Source organism: Myodes glareolus, chromosome X (assembly GCF_982192425.1).
Source record: "Myodes glareolus chromosome X, mMyoGla1.1, whole genome shotgun sequence".
Lineage (NCBI taxonomy): Eukaryota > Metazoa > Chordata > Mammalia > Rodentia > Cricetidae > Myodes > Myodes glareolus.
This window is the reverse complement of record NC_142053.1, coordinates 47925300-47941669: the sequence shown is the minus strand read 5'-3', so window position 1 is coordinate 47941669 and position 16370 is coordinate 47925300. Positions and strand designations below refer to the sequence as shown.

At 42.7% G+C, this 16370-nt stretch overlaps 1 protein-coding gene across 6 annotated transcripts in view; it reads left to right on the top strand.

The window, feature by feature from the left end:
- Window positions 1-2969: 2969 nt before the first annotated feature.
- Window positions 2970-16370, top strand: part of Vsig1 (V-set and immunoglobulin domain containing 1) — a 159234-nt gene continuing 145833 nt past the window's right edge. For all 6 annotated transcript variants that reach the window (XM_085684621.2, XM_087903177.1, XM_085684620.2 and 3 more), the window contains exons 1-2: window positions 2970-3117; window positions 7431-7497. The gene's annotated coding sequence lies outside the window, so the exon portion shown is untranslated. The remainder of the gene's footprint in view (window positions 3118-7430; window positions 7498-16370) is intronic.

The following is a 16370-nucleotide window of genomic DNA, read 5'->3' as shown; positions in this document are numbered from 1 at the left end:
CAACTTCCCTTTGCATGGTGTGCCTATTCATGCCTCTGTCTCTCGCCTGCCTCTGACACGTGGCTCCCTTCCTGGGACCAGTCGCCTTTGGAGGCCTGAGACGTGGTCTTGTGCACTGTCCCTGTCTGGGACTGACTGCTCTCAGGACCCATTGTCCCCTGCCTGCCACCACATGGCCTCCTGCCTGCCATGCTTGGGAACCTGCAGCATTTGTGCCTCTGCAGCTACTCTGGGATCCAGCATCTTTAATTAATCCATTTCAGCTGGCTCAGCACTGCCCTCAGATTTCAACATGCATGGTCCCTATGACACCCTGTGGTAACACGGGACATGGACATCATCACAGACCCTAGCTGCAGTAGGAACATGGATCCAGACATGATCATTAACATCAGCTTGGGTCCTGGATGTCACCATGGCCCTGGTGGCATCACAGACCGCCCAGATCAGTATGGTCCTGGCAGCAATAAGGCCCTGGGACACCAACATGATCTCAGGTGGTTGTCCAGACCCCTGGCATCTGCACAGCTCTCAGTGGTAACGAGTCACGGACATCAGTTCAGACACTGGCTGCTCCTGGGCTATGGATTCAGACATGGCCCTAGGCAGCAACAGCCCAGGCCAGGATGACACCATGGTTCCAGGTGACAGTGCAGGCCACTCAGATGGGAATGGCCCTGTCCACATCTGGCTTTACATAGATAACTGCAAGGTCTCTTCTTAGCTTATGGATTTCCATTAATTAAAATTTAGTAAATATAATTAGATAAGTCTAACCAGCATTACCACCAAGAATGTTGGCTATTGGGGGTACAGTTATCAAGAATAGTATTAATTCAACATAGAGGTAGATGGTATTACTGTTACTTTATGAACACCCTAAGATTCTTTTTTAGGGTAATAATCTTCCATGTCAGGGACCATCCTCGACAAAAATACCTCTTGCCAGGGTAGAGGGTGTGGGGATTTAGAAAATATAGTAAAGAATATGAAGACATGAATGAAAATAATAAAATGGAGAAACATATAGGATAGTATATAGAGGATGGTATTGGGAGGGAATTTCTGTGAGTACTGAAATTTCCAACTGTTTAAAAGACCCCTGACCCAAAAGATCAGAGTAAGACAAAAGACTGCATTAACATGATACAAGAAAATGAATAGGCGTACCAACTGAAGGTCACAGGCTATGGCATAGTTAAACCTTCTGTTAATAGAACAAAACAAGTCATGCTTACCCGCTAGACCAAAACATTCCGTAGGCAAACCACTCCCTGGGTGGAATGCAATGTTATCTCCTTAAGGGAACTGGAACTTAGCTGGGTCCTTAGACTTTTGTTTGGGGTAGGTACAGTTCTACTTCTCTATCCATAGAGGGCAAGGGCTGGCTATTAGGCACACCTGTTGGCAATAATCTTGAGCGCTCAGAATTCTCTGTGGGACCTTTTTCCATGGTCGCTGCACAATGACCCTGAAGGAACTGGAGGTAAGTTCCAACTCTCTGACTCAACGTGGAAATAGGCTCATATTTTTGGGCCTCCACACTTCCACACGTTTTATTTCACATAGAACAGCCCTGCCCATCTTCCCCACATATTTGCACGTTTTTTCTTTTTATTTTATGTGCATTGGTATTTTGCCTACACATATGTCTGTGAGTGTGTCAGGTCCTCTGGAACTGTAGTTACAGTTGTGAGCTACCATGTGGGTGCTGGGAAGTGAACTTGGGTCCTCTGGAAGAGCAGCCAGTGCTCTTAAAGGCTGAGCCATCTCTCCAGCCCCTGCACATTGCTTGCTTGTTTGTTTTGAGACAGTCTTGCTGCGTTGCCCAGGCTAGCTTAGAAGTCTGTGCCTGCTCGCCTCAGACTTTCAGAGTGCTCAGATTACAGCTATGCACCATCACGACTATTCGGACCATCGTTACTTTTGAGATTTCCTGTTCAGACCTCTCCTCCCATCCTTCTTTACTCACTAACTGTACAAGGTATAAATACTGGACTAGCATAATTCTATTTTAAATTTCAGGTCAGCTGTTTGACAGATATCCATATCTGTATAAGAAGTTGCCAAAAATTCCACTTTCTAGGTCATTTGATAGGGCAGCCTACTTGTCCCATGTACCACTTTCCCCTAGATGAACTTTGACATTTTTTTTTTTTGGTTTTTCGAGTCAGCATAGGGTTCTCTGTAGCTTTTGGAGCCTGTCCTGGAACTAGCTCTTGTAGACCAGGCTGGCCTCGAGCTCACAGAGATCCGCCTGCCTCTGCCTCCTGAGTGCTGGGATTTAAGGCGTGCGCCACCACTGCCCAGCAAACTTTGACATTTCTTACATGGGAGAGGTGAGAGTCTTCTTGGTCTAGCCACTAGTTTAAGTTATTGTTCACGTCATTCATTCATTCATTCATTCATCTATTCAACAAATCATGTATTGGTAGTTTCTATGTGTCAGGCGCTGAAGCTCAGCAAGAATATAAGAAACACAGCCCCAGCCCTCATGAAACTCATAATCTAGACATGTAAATTATCATGAACAAGCACTTTGGTAATCACAAGACTTCTTGCTGATGGTTTTTCTCAGAATGTGCCTGACCCATGCTAAGCACTTTGAGATGTGGTGGCTCATTTAATCCATCCAGTAATCATGTGCCATGAAGATCATCAAGGCTTCTGTAAAACAGGAAGGTCCTGTGCCCAGATCAGCATATTCCTGCCTTGCCAACTGCTCACTAGGGTCTTAGCCGTAGCTACCCCTAATATGGGGTAATCAAGTTTATAGGCCCAACACTGAGAACATGGTTATGGCTTAGTTCGGTTGCTTCTGGAATCCTGGTTGATTAGGAGGAGTTCCAGATTTTTTTTTTTTTTTTGTATCAAAATTTCCCCAGGCGCAGCTGTGCCTTCTCAACTTTCTATCCAGGCACCTCCCTCTGGACCGCCTCCTCTCCGAGTCCTTTCCCCTGTCCCCGCCCCTGAGCCCGTGACTCCCTCGCTGAATCCCTTTGCTCCTGGCAGGAAGTTAAAGAGAAGCAGATAGGCTTTGCAAACCCCTTGAGAGCTCTCTCCCGAGAGGTTGAAAATCGCCGCGTCCGGTTTTTCTGGATTCAAGGGAGTAGTAGAGTAAGTTCTCTTAAAGCCTAAGGGCTAGCGACCCTAAGTCCCGAGGGTGGCTGCACGGGGGAGGTGCTCCTCACTAACGCTGGGACTCAGCAGCTTTCCCGTGGGGGCCAGTTCCGTGCGCTTGGCGTGCGCCGGCAGGACCTCACTGACCCTGGAGCAGGAGGGCGAGTCGGTCTGGTCAGCCTCAAAAGTTTGCTGTTGGTAGGGAGGAAAAAAAAGGTTCTCCATAGGCATGGGTGACAAAGCGTGTGAGGGGTACAAAAAGCCCACCACCACTCAGTTAAAAAAAAAAAATCTTCATTCCAGTCAGCTGGGACTAAACTCAGGTATTCTGGATTTAAGTGTAGCTCCCAGCATTCAGAGCAAGAGGCCTTTAAAGGCAAAACGCATATCCTGTTACCAGCTGTAGAGGGAGGCTTGTACAAGTAAGCAGTTTAACAGAAGCTAAGAAATGGTAGTTGGAGTCTCTTGGCCTTGGGTTCTAGAATAAAGTTGGCGATTTCCCATGGGATTCTCCATCAAGGAAATCAAAGTCCCATGAAGCCAGAAAAGGCCTTACCAACAGAACAAGATGGAGGGACTCTTTGTTTGCCCTGCCACGGAGCTTGTGCGTGTAAAGTGGTGCCTGGAGGAGAATGTGAAGTATGTTTTACCCAACTGCAGAGTTGAGATTGTGCGATCAGCCGCAGAAGGCTGTGCGGGAGTCTGGGGGGTGGGGTGGAGGTGATATTATAGTGGAGTTTCCGTGGGCGTGATTTATATTTTTTTGCACGTGGAATGTGCTTGCTAGCCTGCTTGCACGTGCAGTGTGTTTGCAAGTCGGCATGTCTGAGTGCGCGCGATCCAGGTGTAGGGGCTCTATGTGCACGTGCGTGCTGGCCGGGGGGCGGGGGGAAGGGGGGCGGAGGAAAACCACCCAGCAGGCGGACCCAAAGCAGCAGGTGTCGGGGCCCACACTACCCAAGTCTGTGTAACTTATCTGTGCGGCTTTTTGCTACGTGCTGGAAGGCATGGCTCTTACCCACATTTTTGTTTGTCTTCCTTTCTTTCCTCAGTTGGGCAGAAGCGTGACAGGGACCTGTAATAAATCTGGGGGAACTTCACAATTCCCCTCCAAATGCCTGCAGTTTGCATATAAGCTTAGAGTTCATGCAGTGGCTATTCATAGTTCCCTGGCTGTACTGTAGAGACAGAGCCAAATGTGTTACGGTATTTGCTGTTGTAGTCTCTCTTGTGTGAGAGACGAAATGGACCAGCGTGGGGGCCCACACCTGCTATCCAGTCTTTGTTTGGGACTGTCCTTCACTTGATAAGGCTTTGAGGGTAGGTATGCTGTGAGGACAGGGTGCTCTCAGAATGAGAAGACTGAAAAGGAATGAGCCCCACGCCCAGAGTGATCTCACCGGAGGAAGCCTCTGTTAGTATTCAGGCACCGGTATTAGTCTGCCCTTGGAGTTCTGACAGGACGCGTTCTCAGCTGCAGGCCCTAAGAGCACCTCTTGTGCACATTCACCACATTCCCTTTAAAAGGGCCCTGCCCACCTCTCATCTTCCCCGCCCCGTCTCTTTCTCTCTTTGCACCTGTCACCAGAGACCGGTCTCCCCCTTCCCCCTTTTTATGTTCCCTTTCCCCTAATTAATTGAACCCCTTCACCTGAGTTCTGTCACATGGCATTTTTCTCTCACGCACCGTTGTTTAAAATTACAACCACCCCTGGACTTCAAGTACAGAATTTGTACACCATCCCGGCAAATACCGTCCTTCCCCTAATTCGTCTGGGATATCAGTATTGGAGCATGTCGGTCAGTTGTTTGCCTAGTAAGGTGTAGTACGCAGTGTGTAGGTCGTGTGGGGAGTGTGAAGTCAACGTTAACTTTTGGATAAATGGTTAGGAGACCAACGAACTTGGACTCTGACCCTGCCCTTACCACAGAGTAACTGAGTGTGAACCTAAGCAGTCTCCTTAATGTTCCCGTGCTTTATTTTGTACACTTATAAAATTGGGTGAGCATTCACGGAGTGATTAGAAGTGTAAATAAGACTATATAATAAACTCCTAGCACATAGGAAGTCTTTAATAGCAGCATATCTATGGATATACATGTATGTGTAGAATGCACTTTCATATCCTAGGAGAATTGATTCCAAGAATCTTCATTTGTACAAAAGAAAATACTTGGAAACTCAAGTCCTTTATATCGGGTCATATTAAATTTTTGTAGGACGGGAGGGGACGCAGCAGTTAAGAGCACTTGCTGTTCTTGCAGAGGACCCAGGTTTGATTCCTAGCGCCCACATGGTGGTTCACAACTGTCTGTGAACTCTGGTCCAGGATCCCACACTCTTCTGACCTCTGCAGGTGCTGGGCGTGCTTGTGGTGCACAGACATACATCTAAGTAAAACATTCATACACATAAAACAAGTAAATCTAAAAAATTAAAACCCAGAAATGCTTTTTCCCACTTTTGACACATTTTTTTTGCCCAATGAAATTTGGTGATACCCCAGGTATATAATTATATAGATAGGTATACAATGCAAAAAATTTCTGGATAATCATAAAGAAATTTATTTTTATGAGGATTCTTTGGTATACATATAATTTTCTATTTATTAAGGACAAAAGGAAATCAGCATACTAAGTAGATATGCTTTATTTTTACATACAGAACTAAATCATGATATTGCAAGATATAGAACATCTGTAGTTTTCATAGATGATGACTTTAATTTTATGATTGTCAGTGCTGAGATCTCTGCATTATGTAACTGTACTACAAAGCAACACATATATTTAGGGCTTTTCCAGAAAATTTATGGAAATTCTGTCCTAGTCCTAAGACCAAAATTGTTTTTTTTTTGAAATTCATGTCAGCAACTCAGCAATTTAAAAATGGAACAAACACCAGACAGTGGTGGTGCATGCCTTTAATCCCAGCACTCAGGAGGCAGAGGCAGGCAGATCTCTGAGTTCCAGACCAGCCTGGTCTACAGAGCAAGTTCCAGGACAGGCACCAAAGCAGACAAACCCTGTCTCAAAAATCAAAAAAAAAAAAAAAAATCCTAACACAGTACAAAGAAAAAGTATTCAATACATACTGAAGAATGTATTGAATATTAGTTATTGGATATTAAAAGTCTTTTCTTAATTATACCATCGTCTCTATAGGAGCAGAAAACTTTGCACAGTAAAGCACTCCAATCCCCAATACCTAGCAGACTACAATTTGCTACTGCTCGTGGCAACATGTTCAGTCCAAGTGCATATGCGTGTTCAGAGCCAACGCTATGTGGAATTGCATGATGGAGAACGTTGCCAGAAGCACCTTGGATTCATTAAGCATTTAACTTTGAATTAAATTTTGGTCATTATAAATCTAGAAACCTTGTATTTCACCAAAATTTTGTGGCCTCCACAATCTGCTGACACTGATTCAGCTTAAGATTCTGTGTCTTGGGTAATGTGGTTCAGAAACCTCCATGGATACAAAGCTCCTTGCATATTTGAGTCTCATATAGAGTGTAACTTATGGTTATAATCTATGCATATACCCACAATATATTTCTTTTTTTGGTTTCTATAGCTTTTTTATTATATACTTTTTTTTTGAAGCAAGGTCATTAAGTATAGCCTGGGCTATCCTGGAGCTCACTGTGTAGACCAGACTGGCCTCAAACTCAGAGATCTGTTTGCCTCTGCCTCCAAAGTACTGAGGTTTAAAGAAATGTGCCACTATACCCAGCCTTGAAATATACTTAAATCATCTCTAGATTAGTTGTATGTAGTATAATATAAAACAGTGATTATCAGCCTTCTTAATGCTGTGATCCTTTAATACAATTAATGTTTTAGTGACACCCAGTCATAAAATTTTCATTGCTACTTCATAATTGTAATTTTGCTACTGTTATGAACCATAATGTAATATCTTATATGCAGGATATCTCATAGGCAACCCCTGTGTAAGGGTCATTTGACCCCAAAGGGGTTGAAACCCACAGTTTGAGAACCGCTGATATAAAGGCTGTATAAATGATTGTTATACTGCGTTGTTTAGGTAATAATAACAAGGAAATGTTTATACTTCTTCAGCTAAATGTTTTTATCATTATTTTCAATTCTCAATAGCTGAATGTACAGACGTGGAGCCCACCAAAAGGGCTATTGCAAATATTCACATATACCTATGTGTATGTATTTATATAGTATACAGAAATATAAAATGTATAATTATAATGTATCCATCTAAGGGTATTAAACATTTTCTTAGGATAGAGAGAGTAAGCTGATTTCTTTTTGGTTTCTTTTAGGCATATCATGTTGTGCTGCCCTCATCCCACGCCCACTGAATCAATCGTGTGACGTCATATGCTGGAAGTAAGTGGGACTTCATTTTGAGTTACAGTGTTCAGGTCCACCATCAACTCATCAGGATTGCTCCATTGGCCTCCAAGGCTTTGCATTTGCAATTGCCTTCTTTCCTTTCCTTCCTTTCCCCCCTCATCACACTCTCTGTTCTCCACTCTCTCACTGGTGTGATCCTGTACAAGTTACTTCACAATCCTTTCTCTTACCAGTACTTCTAACACTATGGAGGCCGAGGCAGGAGGGTCATGACTATACAGTGAAATCTTCTCTCAAAATAATCCCATTCCTTATTTGATAAAGGGGGCAAGGGTGGCATATATTTCATATGGGTTTTGTGAGGAATAGCAGAGATACATATAGGTCGAGTCCCCTAGAGTAATTAGACCATAAGTGGTAGACTGAAAAGGATAAATATAATGCCAGGTATGGTGGAGTACGCCTTTAATTCCAGGACTTAGGAGGCAGAGGCAGGAGGACCTCTAAATTCCAGGCCAGCCTGTTCTGCATAGAAAGTCCCAGGACAGCCAGAGCTACATAAAGGAGCCTGTCTCAGAAAAGTAGAAAGCAGTGGTAAGCGTGCCTGAGGATGTGGCTCAGTGGGAGAGCCTATTTCAGCATTTGTGGTGCTCTAGGTTCAGCCTCATCACTGAACATAGAAAGGGAGAACAAACCAGTGCTATGTGACAATGCTCTGACAAGTGCCTTTAATCCCAGCACACAGGAGGCGGAGGCAGGAGAGTGAGTTCTTGACCAGTCAAGGCTAAATAGCAAAAACCAAACCAACTCCTCCCCCTCCTTAAAGGTGGTAAGGACAGTGTGTTTATTAATTAGTCAGGGTTCTTTAGAGGAACAGAACCAATGGGATGAATATGAATATATACATATATGAATTTCTTAAGTCAGCTTATGTTAAAATAACAACAGCTGCATCACCTAAGAGGCGGAGAACCTGGTAGTTGCTCTGACCTTGAGACTGTGCATCTGAGAAGTTGGAGTTGTCCTGTGGTAGCTTTCTCTCATTGAGGGTATTGACAACCTGATAGTCCTCAGGCCACCTGACACACACACACACACACACAAAAAAAACAAAAAACCCTAGAATGTTTCTAGAGATCGACTGGTCCTTCGTCTATGAGAGAAGCCTGGAGTCTCAGTTACGATTGCTAGTGCTGTGTAAAATACCACGACCAAAAGCAACATGGTAGGAAAGGGTTTATTTTGCTTAAACTTTCTTATCAGAGTTTATCACTGAAGGAAGTCAGGGCAGGGGATCAGACAAGGCAGGATCCCGGACACAGAAGCTGATGCCGAGGTCATTGAGGAATACTGCTTACTGGCTTGCTCCCCATGGCTTGCTCAGCTTGCTTTCCTATAGTAACCAGGGCCATTACCTAAGCAGTGGCACTGCCTGCCATGAGCTGAGCCCTCCCACATCAACCATCAGTCAAAAAAATTTCCCACAAACCTGCCTACAACCTGATCTCATGGAGGCATTTTTCTCAGGTAAGCTTCCTTTTTTCCAGGTGATTCTAGCTTCTGTCAAGTTGATATAAAACTAATTGGCACACCTGGAAATTCTGGATCACTTATCGGGGAAGGAATCAACAGCAATGGGGTAAATTAACTTGGCAAGAGGGGAAGACGGGTCATCTTCCACCTGCCATACCCTTTTTATCTAGGCTGCTACCAGGAATTGCTTCTCATAGTCAGCATGGGTCTTCCCACGTCAATTAAGGCCATCAGGACACTTCTTCAGGTGGCACTTCGTGCGAGGTGATTCTAATTTGTGACAAGTTGACATTGAAACCAACCAATACCTAGCTGCTGCCAAGGCAAGCCTCAAGGACTGACAGGTGAAGTGGCCTGTGGTTAGAGATGGTTGAAGTTTTAGGATAGTAAGGTTAGCAGGTTAGATCAGTTGCCCACAGACAGTGACGACAGGGGTTAGAATGGCAGGAAAAATGGAGTCAGTGTCAAAGGCAAGATCCATCCTGGCTAATGAAGGAGCAGGTTTTTTTTATTCCAACAAATGTTTGCTGAGCTCTTACTAGATGTCAGTAACAAGACTGAGAAGCTTTCTGATTTTATGGAGTTTGCAAGTTTGTAGGACCAGTTGTAAGCGTGAAGACTGTACTATAAATAGAAAATTGCAACCTACAATAAGAGCAATGAGATAAAGCATGTTTCTTTAAAAAAGACTTTCTATTCTTTTTTTATGAATTTTTTAAAATTTATTTATTTATTTATTAAAAATTTTCACCTCTTCCCGGCTTCCCTCCCCCTTCCCACCTCCCCCTCCCTCTCTAGTCTTAAGAGCAGTAGGGTTCCCTGCCCCGTGGGAAGTCCAAGGTCCTCCCCCCTCCATACAGGTTTATAAAGGTGAGCATCCAAGCAAACCAGGCTCCCACAAAGTCTGTCCATGCAGTAGAATAAAAACCCAGTGCCATTGTCCTTGGCTTCTCAGTCAGCCTTCATTGCCAGCCACATTCAGAGTGTCCATTTTGATCACATGCTCCATCACTCCCAGTCCAGCTGGCCTTGGTGAGCTCCCATTAGATCAGTCTCACTGTCTCAGTGGGTGGACGCACCCCTCGTGGTCCTGACTTCCTTGCTCATGTTCTCCCTCCTTCTGCTCCTCATTTGGACCTAGGGAGCTAAGTCCAGTGCTGCAATGTGGGTCTCTGTCTCTATCTCCATCCATCGCCAGATGAAGGTTCTATGGTGATATGCAAGATATTCATCAGTATGGCTATGGGACAAGGCCATTTCAGGCACCCTCTCCTCTGCTGCCCAAGGAACAATCTGGGGACCTCTCCTTGAACCTGGGAACCCCTCCAGAATCAAGTCTCTTGCAAACCCTAAAATGGCTCCCTTAATTAAGATATTTACTTCCCTGCTCCCATATCCATCCTTTCTTCATCCCACCCATCCCATTCCCCCAAGCTTTCCCGAGTCCTCCCCTTCTCCCTTCTCTCTACCCATCTCCCCTTACACACACCCTCCGTGCACCCAAGTTTGCCTGGCAATCTTGTTGACTTTCAATATCCAGGAGGATAACTATATGATTTTCTTCAGGTTCACCTTCTTATTTAGCTTCTCTAGGATCATGAATTATAGGCTCAAAGACCTTTAATTATGGCTAGAATCCACTTATGAGTGAGTACATACCATATTCCTCTTTTTGGGTCTGGGTTACCTAACTCAGTAAAGCGTTTTCTATTTCCATCCATTTGCATGCAAAATTCAAGATGTCATTTTTTTTTTACTGCTAAATAAAACTCTAATGTGTATATGTTCCACACCTTCTTTAACCATTCTTCTATTGAGGGGCACCTAGGTTGTTTCCAGGTTCTGGCTATTACAAATAGTGCTGCTATGAACATAGTTGAACAAATGCTTTTGTAGTATGATAGGGCATCTCTTGGGTATATTTCCAAGAGTGGAATTGCTGGGTCCTGAGGGAGGTTGACTCCCAGTTTCCTGAGAAACTGCCACACTGATTTCCAAAGTGGTTGCACAAGCTTGCATTCCCACCAAAAATGGATGAGTGTTCCTCTTACTTCACATCCTCTCCAACATAGGTTATATCATTGGTGTTTTTGATTTTAGCCATTCTGACAGGTGTAAGATGGTATCTCAGAGTTTTTTTTTATTTGCATTTCACTGATTGCTAAGGAGGTTGAGCATGACCTTAAGTGTCTTCTGGCCATTCGAAGTTCATCTGTTGAGAATTCTCTGTTCAGTTCAGTACCCCATTTTTTAATTGGGTTATTTAGAGTTTTAGTGTCTAGTTTCTTGAGTTCTTTGTATATTTTGGAGATCAGACCTTTGTCTGCTGAAGGGTTGGTGAAGATCTTCTCCCAGTCAGAAGGCGACCTTTTTGTCTTACTGACAGTGTCCTTTGCTTTACAGAAGCTTCTCAGTTTCAGGAGGTCCCATTTATTCATTGTTTCTCTTATTGTCTGTGCTACTGGGGTCCTACTTAGGAAGTGGCCTCCTGTACCTATATCTTGTAGACTACTTCCCACTTTCTCTTCTATCAGGTTCAAAGTGGACAGATTAATGTTGATGTCTTTAATCCATTTGGACTTGATTTTTGTGCATGGTGATAGATATGGATCTACTTTCATCCTTCTACAGGTTGACATCCAGTTATGCCAGCACCATTTGTTAAAGATGCATTCCTTCTTCCATTGTATACCTTTAGCTCCCTTGTCGAAAATTAGGTGTTCATAGGTTTGTGGGTTAATATCCGGGTCATCTATTCGATTTCATAGGTCGACTTCTCTGTTCTTATGCCAATACCAAGCTGTTTTCAATACTGTAGCTCTGTAATAGAGTTTGAAGTCAGATATGGTAATGCCTCCTGAAGTTCCTTTATTGTATAAGATGTTTTGGCTATCCTGGGGTTTTTGTTTTTCCATATAAACTTGATTATTGTTCTCTCAAGGTCTGTGAAGAAGTTTGATGGGATTTTGATGGGGATTGCATTGAATCTATAGATTGCTCTTGGTAGAACTGCCATTTTTACTATGTTGATCCTCCTAATCCAAGAGCAGGGGAGGTCTTTCCATTTTCTGGTATCCTCCTCATTTTCTTTCTTCAAAGACTTAAAGTTCTTGTCAAATAGGTCTTTCACTTCCTTGGTTAGAGTAACCCCAAGATATGTTATGCTATTTGTGGCTATCGTGAAAGGTGATGTTTCTCTGATTTCCCTCTCTGCTTCTTTATCCTTTGTGTATAGGAGGGCAACTGATTTTTTGGAGTTGATCTTGTATCCTGCCACGTTACTAAAGGTGTTTATCAGCTGTAGGAGTTCTTTGGTAGAGTTTTTGGGGTCGCTTATGTACACTATCATATCGTCTGCAAATAACGAAAGTTTAACTTCATCCTCTCCAATTCGAATCCCCTTGATCTCCTTATGTTGTCTTATTGCTATTGCTAGAACTTCAAGCACTATATTGAAGAGGTATGGAGAGAGTGGACAGTCTTGTCGTGTTCCTGATTTTAGTGGAAAGGCTTTGAGTTTCTCTCCATTCAATTTGATGTTAGCTGTCGGCTTGCTGTATATTGCTTTTATTATATTTAGGTATGATCCTTGTATTCCCAATCTCTCCAACACCTTTATCATAAATAGGTGTTGAATTTTGTCAAATGCTTTTTCAGCATCCAATGAAGTGATCATATGGTTTTTTTCTTTCAGTTTATTTATATGATGGATTACATTGATAGATTTGCGTATGTTGAACCAGCCCTGCATCTCTGGGATGAAGCCTACTTGATCATAATGGATAATTTTTCTAATGTGTTCTTGGATTCGGTTTGCCAGTATTTTATTGAGAATTTTCGCGTTGATGTTCATGAGTGAGATTGGCCTGTAATTCTCTTTCTTGGTTGGGTCTTTGTGTGGTTTTGGTATCAGGGTAACTGTAGCTTCATAAAAGGAGTTTGGCAATGACTCTTCTGTTTCTATATTGTGGAATACATTAAGGAGTATAGGTATTAGCTCTTCCTGGAAGTTCTGGTAGAATTCTGCATTGAAACCATCTGGTCCTGGGCTTTTTTTGGTAGGGAGATTTTTGATAACAGCTTCTAATTCTTCGTGACTAACAGGTCTATTTAGATTGTTCACCTGTTTTTGGTTCAACTTTGGTATATGGTACTTATCTAAAAAATGTCCATTTCTTTTACATTTTCCAACTTTGTGGCATATAAACTTTCATAGTAAGATCTAATGATTCTCTGAATTTCCTCTGTGTCTGTGGTTATGTCCCCCTTTTCATTTCTGATCCTATTAATTTGCATGTTCTCTCTCTGCCGTTTGATTAGTTTGGATAGGGGTTTGTCAATCTTGTTGATTTTCTCCAAGAACCAGCTTTTTGTTTCATTGATTCTTTGGATTGTTTTCTGTGTTTCTATTTTGTTGATTTCAGCCCTCCGTTTGATTATTTCTAGTCTTCTACTCCTCCTGGGTGAATCAGCTTCTTTTTTTTCTAGAGCTTTCAAGTGTGCTGTTAAGTCTCCAATGTGTGCTTTCTCCGTTTTCTTTAATTGGGCACTTAGTGCTATGAACTTTCCTCTTAGCACTGCTTTCATAGTGTCCCATAGGTTTGAGTATGTTGTATCTTTGTTTTCATTAAATTCAAGGAAGACTTTAATTTCTTTCTTTATTTCTTCCTTGACCCAGGGGTGATTTAGTAGTTGACTGTTCAACTTCCATGAGTTTGTTGGCTTCCTGGGGGTAGCATTGTTGTTGAATTCTAATTTTAATCCATGGTGATCTGACAAGACACTGGTGGTTACTAATTTTTTTTATATCTGTGGAAGTTTGCTTTGTTACCGAGTATGTGGTCAATTTTCGAGAAGGTTCCATGAGCTGCAGAGAAGAAGGTATATTCTTTCCTATTTGGGTGGAGTGTTCTATAGATGTTTGTTAAGTCCATTTGATTCAATACCTCCAATAATTCTCTTATTTCTCTGTTTGGTTTCTGTCTGATTGACCTGTCCATTGGTGAGAGAGGAGTGTTGAAGTCTCCTACTATTAGCGTGTGTGGTTTGATGACTGCCTTGAGTTCTAGAAGAGTTTCTTTTACATATGTGGGTGCCTTTATATTAGGGGCATAGATATTCAGGATTGAGACTTTTTCCTGATGAATTGTTCCTGTTATGAGTATGAAATGTCCATCTCCATCTCTTCTGATTGATTTTAGTTTGAAGTCGATTTTGTTAGATATTAGAATGGCCACACCCACTTGTTTCTTAGGTCCATTTGCTTGGAAAACCTTTTCCCAACCCTTTACTCTGAGTAGGTGTCTGTCTTTGTGGTTGAGGTGTGTTTCTTGTAAACAGCAGAATGTTGGATCCTGTTTTCGTATCCAATCTCTAAGTCTGTGCCTCTTTATAGGTGAATTGAGTCCATTGATATTAAGTGATATTAATGACCAGTGGTTGTTGACTCCGGTCATTTTTTTGGGTAGTAGAGTGTTTGTGTTTTCCTTCTTTAAGTTGTGCTTGTGAAGGGTCCCTAGATATCTGAGTTATTGTAGGCAGTGTTGGGAATGTTGGGTTCCTTGGGTTGTGATTTTCCTTCTAATATTCTCTGTAAGGCTGGATTAGTAGCTACGTATTGTTTAAATTTGTTTTTATCCTGGAATATTTTGTTTTCTCCATTGATATTGGACGATTGCTTGGCTTGGTCTAGAAATCTGAGCTTGCTTCCATGGTCTCTTAGTGTCTGCAGTACCTCTATCCAAGACCTTCTGGCTTTCATGGTTTCCATAGAGAAGTCCGGTGTAAGTCTGATAGGTTTACCTTTATAAGTTACTTGACATTTTACCTTTGCAGCTCTTGATATTCTTTCTTTAATCTGAATGTTTTGTGTTTTGATTATTATATGGCGAGGGGATTTTTTTTTATCCAGTCTATTTGGTGTTCTGTATGCTTCTTGAATCTTCATAGGAATATCGTTCTTTAGGTTGGGAAAGTTTTCTTCTATAATTTTGTTGAATATATTTTCTGGGCCTTTGATCTGCAATTCTTCTCCTTCTTCTACCCCTATTATTCTTAGATTTGGTCTTTTTATTGTGTCCCAGATTTCTTGAGTGTTTTGTGATGAGAATTTGTTAGATTTGCTGTTTTCTTTGATCAGTGCGTTTATTTTCTCTATGGTGTCTTCAGAATCTGAGATTCATTCTTCTATCTCTTGTATTCTATTGGTTATACTTGTTTCTGTAGTCTCTGTTCGTTCATTTACCTAGATTTTCCATATCCAGCCGGCCCTCGGTTTGTGTTTTCTTCATTGCCTCCATTTCAGTTTTCAATTCTTGAACTGTTCCCATTATCTGTATGATTGTTTTTTCTTGGTTTCCCAGGGTATCATTTACAGATTTTCTCATTTCTTCAAGCTTTTTGTTATACTTCTCCTCCATTTCTTGAAGGGAGTTATTCATATCCTGTTTAAGGGACTCTATTGCTTTCATAATGGCACTTTTTTCCACTTCTTCTGGGTTAGTTGTTCAAGTCCTTCTGTTGTAAGATCGCTGGGGTCTGGTGTTCTCATGTTGTTTTTCAGATTGTTGGAGGAATTCTTGCCTTGGCGCTTGCCCATCTTTTCCTTCAAATTCTCTCCAATGGAACTTCTGGTACAAGGTCAGGTTCCCTTGTTGGCCAGGGACCTTGCCCTCTGATGGATCTTCTGCTACAGGATCAGTGCCCCTTGCTGGCCAGGAATCTTGCTGACTAAAGGCCTGCCTTGATGTAGGCAGGCTATTAAAATAAAGGAACCTCCCTCCTACCCAATTGCACTCACCACCCAGTTCTAGTGCCCAAACAGGTTGAGCTGAGGGATTTTATGGCTCCAAAGAAGGGAGGGAGGAAGGGAAGGGGTCCCTGGGTGAAAGCTGGGATGGGATAGGAGGAGAGAGGGCTTAGCAGGGTGAAGCAGCCCCTGCAGAATGACCAGGGTGATAAGGGTGACGAGGAATGTCTGTATTCCCTTTCTGGGCTTCTGCCGCAGGTCAGGAGCACACTCACCCCTCCAATGGATCTTCTGCTACAGGATCAGTGCCCCTTGCTGGCCAGGAATCTCACTGGCGCCGACTAAAGCTCTATTGATTCTTTGTGGATTTTGAATCATGCATTCTGATCCCACTCATCTCCCCGTCCCCTCTGCCCTTGCAACCTCCCCCCAAAACAAAATTTCCAAGTGAAACCCAAACAAAAACATCAAAATAGAACAAACCAAAACAAAAATCTCGGCGTGAAAGCTGTAACATGGCCCAGTGAGTCACACAGTTTACCCTTTAGTCCATACATCTTTAGTTGCCAGTGTTTGTTGCAGTGAGTTGTTGGTCTGGTTTGAGGCCTCTGGCTTCTGCTACACT